The sequence below is a fragment of the Ictidomys tridecemlineatus genome, chromosome X (assembly GCF_052094955.1).
Source record: "Ictidomys tridecemlineatus isolate mIctTri1 chromosome X, mIctTri1.hap1, whole genome shotgun sequence".
NCBI classification, from domain to species: Eukaryota; Metazoa; Chordata; class Mammalia; order Rodentia; family Sciuridae; genus Ictidomys; species Ictidomys tridecemlineatus.
In genome coordinates this window covers 24031586-24049329 of record NC_135493.1, presented here as the reverse complement: position 1 = coordinate 24049329, position 17744 = coordinate 24031586, and positions in this window count along the sequence as shown.

The following is a 17744-nucleotide window of genomic DNA, read 5'->3' as shown; positions in this document are numbered from 1 at the left end:
CATACTGCCAGGCACCATCTTAACTTGGATGTGGCCCTCATCAGGTTTACCTATTTTTTCCTAAGTTTTATGAATTTTTATGTTTTTCTCTTGCTCAACTTCACTGTTTAGAACTTTAGAAAAGTGTTCAATAGCAGAGTGAAAACAGGCTGCTTATACTTGTTCCTAATAAAAAGGAGAAATCTTTTATGATTGAACATAATGCTAATTGTGTTTTTATTCTCTTTCTAGATATTTTAGTGTTTTATCATGTAAGATTTTTGGTTTAGTCAAGATTTTTACATCGATTGACATCTTCATGTTTTTCCCTTTAAATCAATTAGTTTGATATAATATTTTAATTGATTTCCAAGTGTTGAACTATTGTTACCTTTTTTGGATAAATCCTCCTTAGTCATAACATATAGTACTTTTAGTATGCTACTATATTATCTTTTATAATATCTTGCAGAATATTTTGCATATATACTCATGTGATATGTTGGTCTGTACTTTCCTTGTGATGACCTTGTCTAGCTTTCATATCAGAAGAATGCCAGCCTCAGAGAATAAATTGTCTTCTCCTTCTGTAATTTATGGAAATAATTTTGAGAAAATTGGCTAATTCGTTTACAAATTCTTGGAATAATTCTCCAGTAAAGACATCTAGCCCTGGGCTTTTCTTTGTTGGTAGTTTTTTTTTTAATATTTATTTTTTAGTTGTAGTTGGACACAATACCTTTATTTCATTTATTTATTTTTATGTGGTGCTGAGGATTGAACCCAGGGACTCGCACATGCTAGGCAAGCATTCTACCACTGAGGCACAACCCCAACCCCTTGTTGGTAGGTTTTGAAATTATTTGTTGAATTTCATATTCATGCTAGATTACTAAGATTTTCTATTTCATCTTAAATCAGTTTTGTCTATTTGTATGTTTCTAGGAACATGTTCCTTTCATTATGGTTACCTAAATTATCACTGTATAGTTATTCATAGCATTTTTATACTCTTTTCTATTTCAGTAAGATCAGTAGCAATGCATTCACTTTCATTTCTGATTTTAGTTGTGTCTTCTTTTTATATATTTATTAAAGTATTTTAATATGTTGAAGTATAATAAAATCTCAGATGTTTTAAAAATATATATATATATCTATAAGAATGAGCATTGAATTTTCCATAGGTGTATTTGATGTTTTGCCTTTACATAGGTTTCCTTTTTATTTGTGCTTATTAGTTATACAAAAAGAAGGGTTTTATTAAAGCATATTATCTATTTTTTTCTTTTTACTGTTGTTAAAAATACTTTGGTTTATAGAAAACTGTAATAGTGGGATTAATACTTTCCATATACTTTTCATCCAGTTTCCTGAAACTGACATTTTTATATTACTATGATACACTTTTGAAAACCAAATATTTGGCATTAGTATCTAGTTATTAACTAAATGGTACATATTATTTGTGTTTTCCATTCCTTTTCTATTGTTCTTTTACTTTCTTATTATTTATTTTACTTGGTTTTGTAGTCCTGGGAATTGAATCCAGGGCCTTGCTCATGCTCTGCAAATACTCTATGACTGAACTATGTCCCTAGAACCACTATTGCCCTTCGGCTCCTCTCATTTCTGACAGTTGTTCAAACTAATTATTTTTGATGATGCTGACAGGTTTGAAAAATAGCAGTCAAGTATTTTGTGTAATGTCTTCTTTTTGGATGTATTTTATATATTTCTCATTTAAAATTAAGCTGGCCTTTCAAGGCCAGGGTTGTGGCTCAGTGGTAGAGTGCTTGCCTAGCATACATGAGGCACTGGGTTTGATCCCAGGCACTACATTAAAAAAAATAATAATAATAAATTTAAAAAATAAAATAAAGGTAAAAAACTCGCATTACATATTTGTGAAGAATACTATAAAAATGAATCGGACTATACATGAATTTATATAAAGGTGCATGATAAATCTAGGCAATCACTGATGAAATTAGCCTTTATCCCTTGTTTAAAGTGTATTCGTCAGACTTCTGTACTGTTTCCTTTAGAAGCAAATCAGTAAGTTGTGCTCCCATTCTGGGAAGCAGGTAATCTCCACTTCTTGATAGGAGTTGTATCTATATATATTATTGGGATTTTTTCTATAAGTAATATTTCTCTCCCCTCCCATTTAAATATTTCTTCAAATATGTTTTTATGGCCTTATGCATACTAGTTTTATATTTTGAGATTACATATCAATGTTTTGTTAATTATTACTCAAATTGTTCCAGCTTTACCAATTGAGATGTTTTAAAGCTTGGTTCCCATGCTCCTTTAACATGCCTCCATGCTTTTGTGTATAGGTAGTTGTGTTCAAATTTTTGGTATTGACTTTTTAAATTTTTTTTTGGCAATGTGGGGACTAAACCTAAGGCTTTATGCATGCTAGACCAGTGCTCTACCACTGAGCTACACCTCTGAATATTTTGTAAGAGGTAAATTTGAGTGGGGTCTTAATTAGAATAAAATATATTTCTTGCTTATATAATTATATCATCATGGATTCTACTGTCATGTATAACCAAAAAGAACCAACAAAAAGAGGTAAGTATGCTCTAGACAAAAATAATTGTTGGTAATTTAAAGAATAGCTTGAGCCTGGTGCCTTGGCATGTTCCTGTAATCTCAGTGGCTGGGGAGGCTGAGACTGGAGGATCACAAGTTCAAAGCCAGCCTCAGCCAAAGCAAGGTGTTAAGCAACTCAGTGACACCCTCTCTTTAAATAAAATAAAAAATAGGTCTGGGGATGTGGCTCAGTGGTTGAGTGCCCCTGAGTTTAATACCTGGTACCCCCCACAAAAAGGATAACTTTAAAAGGCATTGTATATCAAGACATATATAGGCAAGATGGTTATAGAGACAATGAGGAATCTTGAAATATGTCACATGCTCAATTGAAGGAATTTCATTGATTATCAATAATCATATGTTTTTTTTTTGATGAGGATTTCACATTAATATAAGTGGTGGCCTCTTTAAAGTAATTTCTGCTTTCTGGATTTCAGCATCCACATTAATACAATGTAGTGGGAAGTTAAAATAATCGAAAAAATTTCCACCAAATGACCTTTAACAGATAATGGAGATACCTGTGCTTTCTTTGTAGATCTTAACGTATTGTATCATTCCTCTATAAATATGATTTTTTAAAAATTTTGTATATCATTTGAATAATTCATGTGAATTTTTCTTACCATTTCACCATATACTTTTATATGCTTTAATGTAAAATATTTTCACTCATTAATTTTCAGTAGATGCTACAAAACAACATAGCCCTATATATCTTGTTTTCTTCTTTAAGCCTTGGCAATACACTGGTGGCTAAGTATCTTATTTTTAAAATCAAGGAACTCTTTCAGTTTTAGAACTTTATGATTTTTAGAATTATCTTTAAATAGGTAGTTTCTTCATATTGAAAAATTCCAGACTACTTCAGTTTTTTTTAAAATCAGAAAAAACAGTTGGTACTGAGAAAGAAATTACAGAGATAACACTGACTCAGTATAAAATAATACATTCATTCAAAAATTTTAATTGAGTGTATAACATGTTCCAGGAACTGTCAGGTGTTGAGAATATAAAATTTACTTTATAGTTTAATCTGTTTCTTGGCAGACATCTACCCCCCAAAAAAAATCCCCACAAAGATATGAGCCATCACATGAAACAGTAAGCTCTTTAGCTTTGGGGATATCTTACAGAGGCTAAGTTGTTATCCCTGAATGAAGCTGTAGTTAAAAAATATAAATAAATAAAGATAAACTTTTTAGAATTATTTTTCATACTATTATTCTACCTAATTTTATGTTTATGTTTACACTTCCATATGCATCTAGATATTCCAATCAAAATTTAAATTTCATGAAGACAGTGCTAATTCCTGTAATCAGGGTAATTTCTACTTAGTGATAGTGATAATTAGTGATGTTTGTTGATTAGCATTTGTGCATAGATATGGTCATAAATAAAAGAACCAAACCATGTAATATCATTAGAAATATAATTATCTTTATATAAAGTTCTTCTTTATACATTGAGAATAGAGTAAGATAATTTTTATTGTTGTGTAGTTATGATCTCTTCTAATATAGAATAACTTATAGCACCGTAATTGCCTGCCAAATACTCTGTTAGCCAATTACAAAATGGATTCTATTTAAAAGATATAATGGAATGAAACTAATGTCCAAGATTCTAACTCAGCTATATTTATTACTTAGTGGCAGCAGAGGAAATGGATATGCCTGTTAGAAAATGGCTAAAAATATTAAATAATAGTTATTTACAACATCTCACTGTCACAAGGATTTTTACTAGAATATGGTCATAATGAGGTTTACTAAGAAAATATTGTGAGAAGAAAAAGTGACTTTAAAAAATATTGTAAAGAAAATAACATAATATTTGCTTTGGATGCTTGAACATACTCTATCTACAATTTATCTTGAATGATTTTCTAGAATTTGAACAAGGATCCATTATACTTGTAATATTCCAGTTAACTCAGGCCCTCCAGTGGGCAATCTAAGAACTTATAAATCAACCTTGAAAGTAATATTCATCTTAAATAGGATAGTTTAAAAATAAAAAGAATATAATATTGCAAATGTCCTCTATTTTTGAATAAATTATAATTCTATAATAGTCAATCAAGTTATTTAAATTTTTTTCAAAATAGTTCAGAAAACTTTGTAATACTGCATAAACAAAAGAAATGAAATATACATTTACTTACTTAGCCAGTGGTTTTGGCATTAGATTAGGAAGTAGACATATCTGTGTGTACTCCTATACTTCCTATTATTGATTAGCTACCTGCTGGGTAGTAGGCTTTATCTGTAATCTATTAAAGCCATAAATACTTTTAGGTTATCACATGAAAGCCTGTAACTATGATTAACAATTCGTCACTATTTGGATGTTGTATCACAGCTGGACTGAATTACACCTTTTGCAACCAAATCAAACATTATTTTTTGAGTATGTCAAATTTGCCCAATTATTTTCTTGTTAAACCTGTAGATGGGTTACAGCAAATTATTTCATTACTAGGCATCTTGTTTAACATACTTCACCTAATTTCAAATCACCTTTGCTGACTAATGAGGGAATAAATGACCCTCACTACAGACATATTTACAGTAATACCAGAATCAGTTTTAAATCATCTTTCTATACTGTTGAGCATTTCAGGTTTTTGATTTCCTACTTATAAAAAGTCTTATAGTTTTTGAATATTAAAACTTAAAATCTTATTTTAAGATTGATTTTGAAAGTTAAAACTCAATGGCTTGAACTTAAGGGTATATAGTATGTAAATATAAATGAATAGAACAGGCTATGTTGTGAACAATAGAGATGAATGGGAATTGTGATAAACTGTAGTACCGTGTCTTCTTAAATGGTGGAATATCCTATCCAGGTCAAGTCAATTTTCATGTGGGCAGTGTACCCCAGGGTTGCCAAATCTTTTCATTTTTCAAGAAAATTTCTCAAATCTAGAATTTTATGTAAAACACCTTAGTTTTAAATTGCTAGCCAATAATGCAAGTATTATTCAATAATACATAGGTCAAACATTTATGTCAAAATATGTAGTCCATAAGGTAAATATGTAGTCCATTACCTCTAGGTAAAATGGATAGGCAGGTACACCAAGTTGATCTTTGGCAGCTTTTATCTGTTCCTGTCATTGCAACACAATATGAAACTCAATATCTCCTGTAAGTTGTCAGGAATAAAGAAAGAGTGCTAGTATGGGATGAGATGGCCCAAGATAAAATCTTACTTCTATTTCTAACTAATTTGATGACTGGTTCTTTTAGAGCCTTAGTTTCTATTTCTATAAAATTAGAATACTGGATTAAATGCTTTCAAAACTTTAAAATCAATTCTCAAATTCTTTCATATACTATTTTTCCTCTGTAAGAGAACTTATTATTGCTTTGTAATAGATTCTTCTGATAAATTCATTCCTGTGATAATTACCAAACAACATTCTGCTTTAATTTAATTAAAAAACATAATTCCCTCAGATTGGGTGGTTTTATTGAAAATGCCTAACAGTCATAAATTAGTCCAGAGGTGTTTCTTGTTAAAATATTCTAACAAGTTCTTATTAGCATAAATTAATATTTTCCTTTCTTTCAAGAAATCTCACAGATTTACAAGGGAAAAATCAGTTACCTGATGAATGAGATCTTGATTAATTATCATATATCATGAATATTTGGTGATCAGATCCTGTGACTTTAAATTTGATCTCTCATCAGAGTTCATATATTAAATTCTCAATAAACACTTATTGAACATATTTTCCATATACCATTTCTAAATTCGATCATACAAATTAGCAAGACTTCTGTTCATTTATCAAATATTTTTTGCTTACCTACTATGTGGTGATTATGACATACTGCAACTGTAGCTATCATATTTGGAACACAGTCAATATTAATCTATTGATTAATTTAATGTTTGTTTTGCCTTGCAGTAAAGAAGTATAGTTTACTTTCACTCTAATATGAACTAAGCTTAACGTTTAGTATTCTTTCCATTTGTGTGTATGTGTTCTTTAGAACATAACCTTTTCAAAATCAGATGAATTAGCTTTTCTCCAACTACTTTCTCCTCATTTCTTGTAAATCTAATAATTGCATACATAATTATATGTAGCTCCACACATCTATGAAATTCTTATATTCTTTGATAAATTTAGCAGACTGAGGAAAATATGTGAACTTATATCATTGGGCTCTTCCAGAAAAATAAAGGGCTATGTAAGTCATATCCTGGATTTTCAGGAATATTGAGATCAACTCTCTCTTATGGGAGTTTCCAAACCTTTGTATCACTCTAGTTACATATGTTATTTAACATCCTAAATCCCAGGAAATTAGCAAGGAATCCTGACTGACTCAGGGCATATCCTTTTTCTGCCATGGGTGTTCCACAAATACAGCTCTTCCAAGAATAATGATGAAAGTACAAAACATTTGGAGCAATTAATTTCTCTGGGAATTGATTAACCCCAAGCCTGTGGCAAATATGCTGTTTTTTTTTTTCTTTGTGAGATCGCAAAACCACAGTCAATATTTCTTTGGACATATCTAAAATAAAAGGGCATTTTATCAAGTCACAATTCAAATCACAAAACTCTTGAAAACAAAAGAGTAATAGAGGAAAAAGTTTAGAGGGAAGGACACTAAGAACTCTTTGCATCCGTACCAGTAATCCATATTAATGAAGTACATGTGGTACTAAAACAAATAAACAAAAAAGTTGTGATTATCATTGATTTTTATACATGTACTATATTAGAATTTTATATATTTTGTGTCTGCATAATTTACATATAAGAGCCTTGTTTTGTATTATTATTGAACTGACATTTATAGAAAACTTATTGAGTGTAAGACCCTGTCCTAACTATATTAATCTTAACATCTATACTTTGAGTTAGTTAGTATTATTCCATTTTACAGAGGAGTATATTGAGTCTTGGATGAGGTAAATAACTTGTTTCTTTTACACCAGTTAGAATTAAATCCAAAATATAAATTTATTTACATTTGACTTAAGAAAGACCTGTACTTTTTACCAATGCATAACAGTGCCTCACTGTGGTGAAATTAAGTATAACTCAATCACAGTCAACAAACTTGTCAAACTTTCTATTTAATGATAACTACCCCTGAATCTACCATTTTGCCATATAAATCAACACTCTAAATTTTTATATGTTAAAATTAAACATATGAAACATTTTTTTGGAGAAATATTTATAGACCAACCTTAAAAATTAAGATACAAACATCATTTTAATGTGTAAAATCATTGAAATATTTTTCGAGATGCTCCATTGTATTTGATTCAATTCAGAGTGAGAGAATGAACAAAAGTTAAACAAATGGTAGAATAAATACTAATAAAAAGATTAGTTGATGATAGATACATTACTATCAAATATGATCAGTTTAGAAGTAAATATTTGACAAACACCAAACAAGATCCACATCTTTTTTGTGGGTGATATTTTGTTTCATATTTGTTTTGGGGAAAGACATCAGTGCTTACTTTGTGAAGATTTGCATAGAAATACAGTATGTCCTATGGCTGGGCAAAGGAGAAAGGGAAATATCATGGTATTCTTGTTTTGAAGGGACCATACTAAAATAATAGTGTTGTTTTGTTTATTTGTCAAAGTGCCTGAAAGATTCCAGTCTATTTGCCCTAATTTCAAGATCAAGTAAATCTGAGTCACCTATCTACAAATTAGTCCAGTAGGAGACAATAAACATTCAAAAGGATTGAATAGTATAAATTAGAAAAAATTGAAAAAAGTTGAAATAACTTCAGCTCCTTCCCATTTGGGCTTTGATCCAAGACATTGTAGGGACAGTAGATTTGCCTGCTTTTTGACAGAAATGTTGATTAATTATGATAAATATGATGGACAGAACTTAAAGTTTGGAACCAAGGGGAACTTAGAGAGCAGTTTGGCTTTCATGGCAATCAGCTGAAATACATTTGCAAAGGGGTTGTTTTTGTTTCCATGTAGTTAAAATGATACAGAAAAGCAGAGGAAAGTTAAAATTAACATTTCAGATTTTCTTGTTGAGGTGATGATTGTTGCTAATACTACACTTCTTGTTTATGCATTTCTGATGGGAATCTGACAAGAACAATCTTTTTTTTTAAAGCATACTCTTAAGAGACATGAAAAGAAAGCTCAATGAGATGTAAACATAATGGAGAATCAGGGAGAAGGTCAGAAGGAAGAGTGCAAGGAAAAGCAATATTCAACAGCTTCTATTAGTTATTTTACCCCACATTCTTGTCTGATGTTCTTCCTGTACAGAACTTGATATTTAGAAGATTATATGAGTGAATGCTTGGAAGGCTAACATTAAAATTAATGCAAGTTTTTTTTTTATGGGTGGATTAATAAGGTGGTATGTTTTTAATCTTAAATTTCCCCAAAGTCTCAAGATTGGAGGCCTGGTTCCCAATGCAACACTATTCAGAAATGGGGCATTTTGGAGATATTTGAATTATGAGGACTCTGAGATTATGATCGGATTAATCCATTTATGGATTAATAGCTTAGTGGGTTTTGGAGGAAAGGCTTTGTTAAAAAAAGAAAATGCTCTTTGCTTTCTGGTCATTATGAGCTAAGCAGGCTCTGGTGCCACATGTTCCAGTTTCTATGATGTCCTGACTCAACAAAGGCCCAAAGTGACTGAACCATCCTGTACTAAAACTTCAGAAAATATGAGCCCAAATAAATCCTTCCTTCTTTTAAGTTCTAGACAAACATTTTTTCAAAGCAATTGAAGACTGACTAACACAAATGGAGACATGAAATGGTGGTCATGAAACATTCCAAAACTATTTACACATAAATGTTATAAGAATGTATGAGTCTCTTAAAACACAACATCACTGATTTTTACAATAATTTACCCATACTAAAAATGAACTGCAAAATATTACTTTTAAGTGTTACATATAAATGTTCAAAGGATTTCTCCCTACTACTACTTTTTATAGTGACCAGCATGTCAAAGATGAATTTCTCAGTGTTTTAAGTGCACATAGCTCTGAAATAACATGGCCATAATACAAAATGCACAATGTAAATATGGGATAAGCCACTTTAATGCCATTTACTCTGGAATAACAAGAAATAGCTCTTCTTTGATATTTGCATATGCAATTCAGAAGATTCTGATCAATTCAACCTTTTCTCAATAGGATACATTCAAATGTCTACAAACAGTTATATGAATATCAATAATTCAACAAATGTCAGATTATGCCAGGCCTTAATGTGAAAATGTATATATGAATGCAAAGGTTTATTGAGGCAATTTCCTATTACTTACATTTTCTGGGACATAAAGAAAGAAATATTTAATATAGAAGTGCATAGAGAACAAAGGAATTCATGAATTCCATTTTAATAGCTTTTCAGTATCATAATATATGCAGAAATGTGAAAACTTATATAAAAGTAGGCAAGTGAATGGATCATTTCTGCACACATTTATCAGGTCTGCAGTGTTCACACAGAAATATACTAGTCAGGCTGGGTTTCTGGCTCAGTGGTAGAGCACTTGCCTAACATGCATGAGGCATTGAATTTGATCTTCAGCACCACATAAAAATAAATTAAAGGTATTGTGTCCATCTACAACTAAAAATTAAATACTAAAAAAGTAATATACTAGTTACTATAAACAATGCACTAAAATATAGACTGAGTGGAGACAAAGAGTTGGACTAACAAGAAGGCAAAGGAATAAGTGTTCTAGTCATAAATCCCCATATGTCTGCTAAGCATGCAATGATAGGATAGTGGAAAGAACATTGTTATGAGACATAGGTGAGTTTCTGTTTGTTCTCAGCCTTGTTATGAACTAGTAAACTAAGAACTGAACAAAATCTTGGTCGAGGGATATGTTACTTTTAGAAGATATGACTAAAAGAAAGAAATCAATCAATTTTACAAACACAATCTCTAGAAAATGGGATTCTTAAAATACTGATGCTCATTCTGTACAACCTCTATTTCTCTTTAGAATACTTTCTTATGATTTTCATGGCATACAGTTACTAGATATTGTCTAGGAAAACTGAATAAAGAAACTTGTTATACAAGACAAGTCAATCTATTTATAGGAACATTCTAACATTGTTATTAAACAATCACTTATATTGAGTTCAAAGGTAAAAATCTTTAGGTTATTTTGGGAACTATCCCATTGTCAATATTGTATGTATGTGTGTAAATATAAAATGGTTAGCTTCCATCTCACCCCAGTAAGATTGGCAGCCATTATGAAGTCAAACAACAACAAGTGCTGGCTAGGATGTGGGGAAAAGGGTACACTTGTTCATTGCTGGTGGGACTGCAAATTGGTGTGGCCAATTTGGAAAGCAGTATGGAGATTCCTGGGAAAGCTGGGAATGGAACCACCATTTGACCCAGCTATTGCCCTTCTCAGACTATTCCCTGAAGACCTTAAAAGAGGGCACTATAGGGATACTGCTACATCGATGTTCATAGCAGCACAATTCACAATAGCTAGACAGTATTTTAAGAATCCCAGATGCCCTTCAATAGATGAATGGATAAAAAAAATGTGGCATTTATACACCATGGAGTATTACGCAGCACTAAAAAATGACAAAATCATGGAATTTTCAGGGAAATGGATGGCACTAGAGCAGATTATGCTTAGTGAAGCTAACCAATCCCTAAAAAACAAATACCAAATGTCTTCTTTGATATAATGAGAGCAACTAAGAACAGAGCAGGGAGGAAGAGCAGGAAGAAAAGATTAACATTAAAGAGAGACATGAGGTTGGAGGGAAAGGGAGAGAAAAGGAAAATTGCATGGAAATGGAGGGAGACCCTCATTGTTATACAAAATTACATATAAGAGGTGGTGAGGGGAATGGGAAAATAAAAAGGAGAGAAATGAATTACAGTAGATAATGTAGAGAGAGAATATGGGAAGGGAGGGGAGGAAGGATAGTAGAGGATAGGAAAGGTAGCAGAATACAACAGTTACTAATATGGCATTATGTAAAAATATGGATGTGTAACTGATGTGATTCTGCAATCTGTATTTGGGGTAATAATGGGAGTTCATAACCCACTTGAATCTAATGTACGAAATATGATATGTCAAGAGCTTTGTAATGTTTTGAACAACCAATAAAAAAAGAAAAAAAAGGACTTTATAATTTGATGTGAAAAAAAAGAAATATGATATGTCAAGAGCTATGTAATGTTTTGAAGAACCAATAAAAAACATCAAATGGTTAGCTTTACATTAGTTGGTAATATTGAAAACCTCAGTCTATTAAGGGAATTTTGAATCATGATTCTAATATCTAGTATAATAACCACACTTTGCTGTCTATCGGCAATTTTTTAAAGGTTCCATTTGTGTTGATTCCTAAGTCACCTATAGAATATTGAACAACACAGATACAGACAGAGATACCCCTATATAAACCAATTCTTTTTGTTGTTGTTGTTCTCTCTTCTGGAGAGGGACCTATGAGATAAACATCTACCTCTATACAGAATATATATATATATATATATATATATATATTATATATATATAATATATATATATATACACATTCATTTTATCTTTTGTAAGTGATGAAACCAGGACCAGCATGCTTCTTGGCCAATGGTAACTATCTGCATCAAGATTCGTAACCTGGTAACCTGTGAGACATATATAGTTTGCTTATTTCAAACATATCTAAGAAATAAATTAATTATCAATATGAAGAACTTTTGGGATTCTATCAAGAAATTCACTGCTATATCAGTGCCCTGAGGTGATTCTCCTATGTTTTCTTCTAAGATATGGAATCAACCTAGATGCCCAACAGCATATGAATGGAAAAAGAAAATGTAGTATGTAAACACAGTAAAATATTTTTCAGCAATAAAGAATGAAACCCTGTAATTTACAGCAAAATGGAAGTAACTGGAGGATAGTTACTGGAGCCAGACACATAAAGACAAATACAGCATATTCTGTGTTATATGTGGAAGCTTACAAATTTAACCTGTGACTGGGATTGGTGGCAGATGCCTATAATCCCAGTGACTTTGGAGGCTGAGGCAGAAGAATCACAAGTTCAAAACCAGCCTCAGAAATTTAGTGAAGCTATAAGGAACTTAGCAAGACCCTGTGTCAAAATATAAATAAATAAATAAATAAATAAATAAATAAACAAACAAACAAATACAAGGGCTGGGGATATAGCTGTCAATACTGTATAATAGAAGTTGGAAAGGATACTTAGAGGGATGGTGGATATAAGGAATTTGGATTTGATAAGTGTATACTATACATTCATAGAAATGTCACACTGAACCCCATTAATATATTAAAATAATAAATGTTAATCAAAAATTATAAAGTTTTTCAAAAGAAGAAATTAATATATTTTTTTTGAAAAATAGTGATCCTAGTCTTATTTTTCTAGATTAGAGATTTATAATTTACTTTAAGTTTTTAATTGGGATTCAACAAAATCATAATATTGACCTAATCTCTAATTTGGGGAGCAGGATTAAGATTCAGTTAACAGTTTTTGGACAATTACAGCAAAAGCTCTAAATATATTTTGATCATAAGACTATAGAAGAGCCTTAATATTGCATTAGTTTAAACTGTTAAGAAAGAATGTTTCATACATCTGGTATTTTCAATATTCAAAGAAACTTCAGAATTGCTCACAGAAAACTACTCTTTATCACAAAAAGGAATATTAACTCTCCTCCATTGTTAAGTCTGCAGTAAATTTAGCAAATGATTTTGTGCTTTTTTAAAAAAATATGATTAGAACTATAATATATTTCCCAAAATTTCAATAAGAATAACACTTTCTAAACAATAGAGAATTATTTCTCACAGTCCAATAACAAGGAATGGGAGATTCTGTGTTTGGTAAGGAAAGTGTTTCCTGGTTCACAGATGCTGTCTTCTCACTTGGTCCTCCTATGGAAGAAGGGGCAAGGAACTCTCCAGGGTCCCTTTTATGAGTATTAATCTCATTAATGAGGGCTCCAAGTTTATGACCTAATCATATCCCCAAAGCCTCATCTCCTAAAACAATTACTTTAAAGCAAATATTTCTTTAACCAAACACCCTTTAATATGTAATCAAAATATTTATTAGCAGTAGCATTAAGTAGTACTTAAGTGGTGGCTTACAAATCTTACTCAAGAAATTAACTTTAGCTTTAAGGACATACTTGACTGAAAGTGAAATGATAAAAAAAAAACTTATTCCATGTAAATAGTAATCAAAAGAGAGTGAACAGAGGACATTATGTTTACTTCAAACAAACTAGACTTTAAATTTTAAAACAAATCTGTTACAAGAGAGAAAGAAGATCATTAAGTGATACAGGGCCAATTCATGTAACTATTATAAAATATACGCATACAGCATTAAAGTACCTAAATATGTAACGAAATTGAAGGGATAGACAGTGATAGGAAATTGTAGGGGATTTACGTATCTCACTTTCAGCAATGGATGTATCATCCACAAAATCAATAATGGAACAGTGAACTTAAAGAAAACTATAGAAAAGCAGACCTAACAGATATATACAGAATATTCCTTCAAAAAATAACAGAATATATATTCTTTGCAAGCATACACAAAACATTCACCAGGATGGATCATATGTTCAATTACAAAACAAACCATAACAAATGTAATACTATTGGAATCACAAAATTTATCTTTTCTGACCAATATTGTATAAAAAAGAATTCAATAACAGGAGCAAAACTTGAAAATTCACAAATATGTAAAAATTAAACCCCATACTGCCGAATAAACAATGGTCAAAGATGAAAAACAGAAAACAAATTAACAAAGTGAAAATAACATATAAATATGCTAAAACTTAGGAGATTCAGTAGAAACAACTCTAAGAAGGAAGTACAGCATTGGGGATGTGGCTAAGTGGTAATCTGCCTGGCATGCATGAAACTCAGTTTGATATCCAGCACTACCAAAAAAAAAAAAGGAATGTACATAAACTTCTATATTAAGAAAATCGGGGCATGTTGATGCATGCCTGTAATTCCAGCAACTTGGGAGGCTGAAGCAGGAGGATTTCAAGTTAGAGGCCAACTTGGGAAACCCAGTGAGAAGACCCCATCTCAAACAAAAATAAAAAATGGGCGAGGTTGTACGTCAGTGCTAGTGCTATAATGGGTACATGCCTCAGTCTCTCTCTCTCTCTCTCTCTCTCTCTCTCTCTCTCTCTCTCTCTCTCTCTCTTCTCCACCTCTCTGTGTCTCTCTCTCTCTCTCTCACACACACACACACACACACACACACAGAAAGAAAGAAAGAAAGACAGGAAGGAAAGAAAAAAAGAAAGAGAAAAATTTCAAACAACCTAAACTTACTCCTCAAAGAAAGAGAAAAATAAGAGCAAACTAAATCCAAAATTACCAGAAGGAAATAAATAATAAAAATTGGAGCACTTATAGAGATTAGAAAAACAACAGAAAAGGTCAACGTAACTAAGAGCTGGCATTTAAAAAGCCAAGTTGATAACATTTTCCTACACAAAGTAGGAAAAAGAAAGACTCAAAATTATGAATGAAAGAAAAGTGATTACAACAGCTACCACAGAAATAAAATAATCTTAAGGGACTACTATAACTAATTATACACCAAAATTTGTATAAACTAGAATAAATGCATAAATTAGTAGATGCATAAAGCTTACCAATACTGATTCATGAACATTTAGAAAATCTGCACAGCCTGATAATGAAGAAGGAGTTTGAAACAATAATCAAAAATGCCCTTGCAAACAAAAATGCAGAACCTAATAGTTTCACTGGTAAATTATATGAACTCTTTAAAGAAGACTTAATACTGAATCTTCTCCTTCAAAATTTGAAGAGGATGGATAATTTCCAATCTCATTTTATGTGGTCAGCATAACCTTAACATGGAAGTTTCACAAGAAGTCAAGAAAAGAAACTGTGGATTAATATTTTTGATGATCATAGATGTAAAAACCCACAACAATATAAAAGCAAACCCAATTCAACATCAGATTAAAAGAATCACAAACGAGAATTAAGTAGCATTTATCCCTGGGATGATTCAAAATGCAAAAATCCATGAATATGATACAGTACATCCATTCACAGAATGAGAGATGAAATCCATGCAACTATTTTACTAGATGATGACAAAGTAGTGGAAAAATTCAACAAATTTCATAATAAAAATAATGAATAAATTAGGTATAGCATAAGGCCTCATATGACAAATCCAGAGTAAATATCATACAAAATGGTGAAAAATATGTTTTTCTTCTAAGATCAAGAACAAGGCTATGTTGCCCATGCTTACCATTTCTATTCAATATAGAATAGAACTGAAAACTCTAGACAGAGAAAATAGGCAAAATAAAATAAACTTACTAAAATTGGAGTGGAAGAAGTGAAATATTTCTCGGCAGAACACAATCTTGTATTTAAATAAAACTAAAGATTCCACCAAAAATATGTTCAAAGAGAAAGTGAGTTTAGTCAAATTTCTGGACATAAAATTAACATACATAAATTTGTAAAATTTCTGTGCAGTAACAATAACTCTACAAAAAGATATCAAGAATTCAATCATATTTACAATAGCATAAATATCCCTAATAATAAATATAATCACATTAGGGAAATAAGTTGAAGAATACATAAAAAATGGAAAATAATCTAGATTGCATGGATTTAAGAATTAATACTAAAATGCCCACACTAGTGAAGGTAATCTACAGGTTTGACACATTATTTTCAAATTTTCAATGGCATTTTTCTGAAGGGTGAAGCTAAAAAATAAACATAAGCATCATTAATTCCCTAATTATTTACTATATATCTTCTATGTGTTTGATTTGGGAAATAGATCACATAAAAACATAGCCCATTCTCTGACAGAAATGAAAATATGGTTGAATAGTATTGCACATATATAAGGAGATTAATTATAATGCAAGGAATTACATGCTGTATACAAAAAGTGTGATGAGAAATGAAAGTTATTAAGAGCTCAAAGAGAAAATAATTCAAGAATTACAGGATGATCTATGTATGGGTGGAAAAAAAAGACAGAACTTAAGTGGAAAAACAGGTACAGAATATTAGCCTACATTCCAAAGTCTAATTGCTCTGGGGTCTATATTTATTCAATTTAAAAAATTAACATGTGTACAATTATGCTACCACTTTTGTTAACATTATTCTGTTTACCATGTTTTTCTTATATTGAGATAAAATTTAAAAGTATAGAATTGATTAAAATTTACAATTCACTGTTTTTTGTGTATTCACAAATTTGTGTAACCATCATCAGGATTTACATCTTGAATATTTCATTCCTCTTCAAAAAAACACTCCATATTCATTAGCAGTTACTCCCCATGGAACGCTTCACAGGTTCTAGCTACAACTAGCCTACTTTTGTGACTGCTTTATTTCACTTACTATAGTATTTTCAAGAATCTTCCATGGTGTGAAATATAACAGTACTTCATCATTTTTAATGTTTAATAATTTGGTATCATATAGTTTACCACATTGTGTTTATTTGTTAGTTGACAGTTGAGTTCTTTCCAGTCTAGAGAAATTATAGATAATTCTGCTACAATCATTTATGAGTCAGTTTATGCGTGTGTGTGTGTGTGTGTGTGTGTGTGTGTGTGTGTAGTATTTTTCTAGAGTGTATACCTGAAAATAGGATTGCTGAGAAGTGAGGTATTCTTTATACATAACATTTTGAAGAAGTATAAGAGTATTTTACAAAGTGACAGGACCATTGTACAGTTCCCACAGTAATGTATAGGGGTTCAACTTTTCTATGACTTTGAAAATATTTATTACTCATAGTCTTTTTAGAATAGCCATACAATGTATATGAAGTTCTTATTATGTATATGAAGTTATTATTATTTGCATTTTCCTGATAACTAATGATGTTGATCAATTTTTATGGAATTGGTGATCATTTGTGTATCTCTTTTGGAGAAATACCTACTCAAATATTTTACACAGAGTTTTTAAAATGAATCACTGTTTATTTCTCTAAGATATTATCTTTTGAAAAAATAATTGGCTGGGGGTGTAGCTGAATGGCAGAGT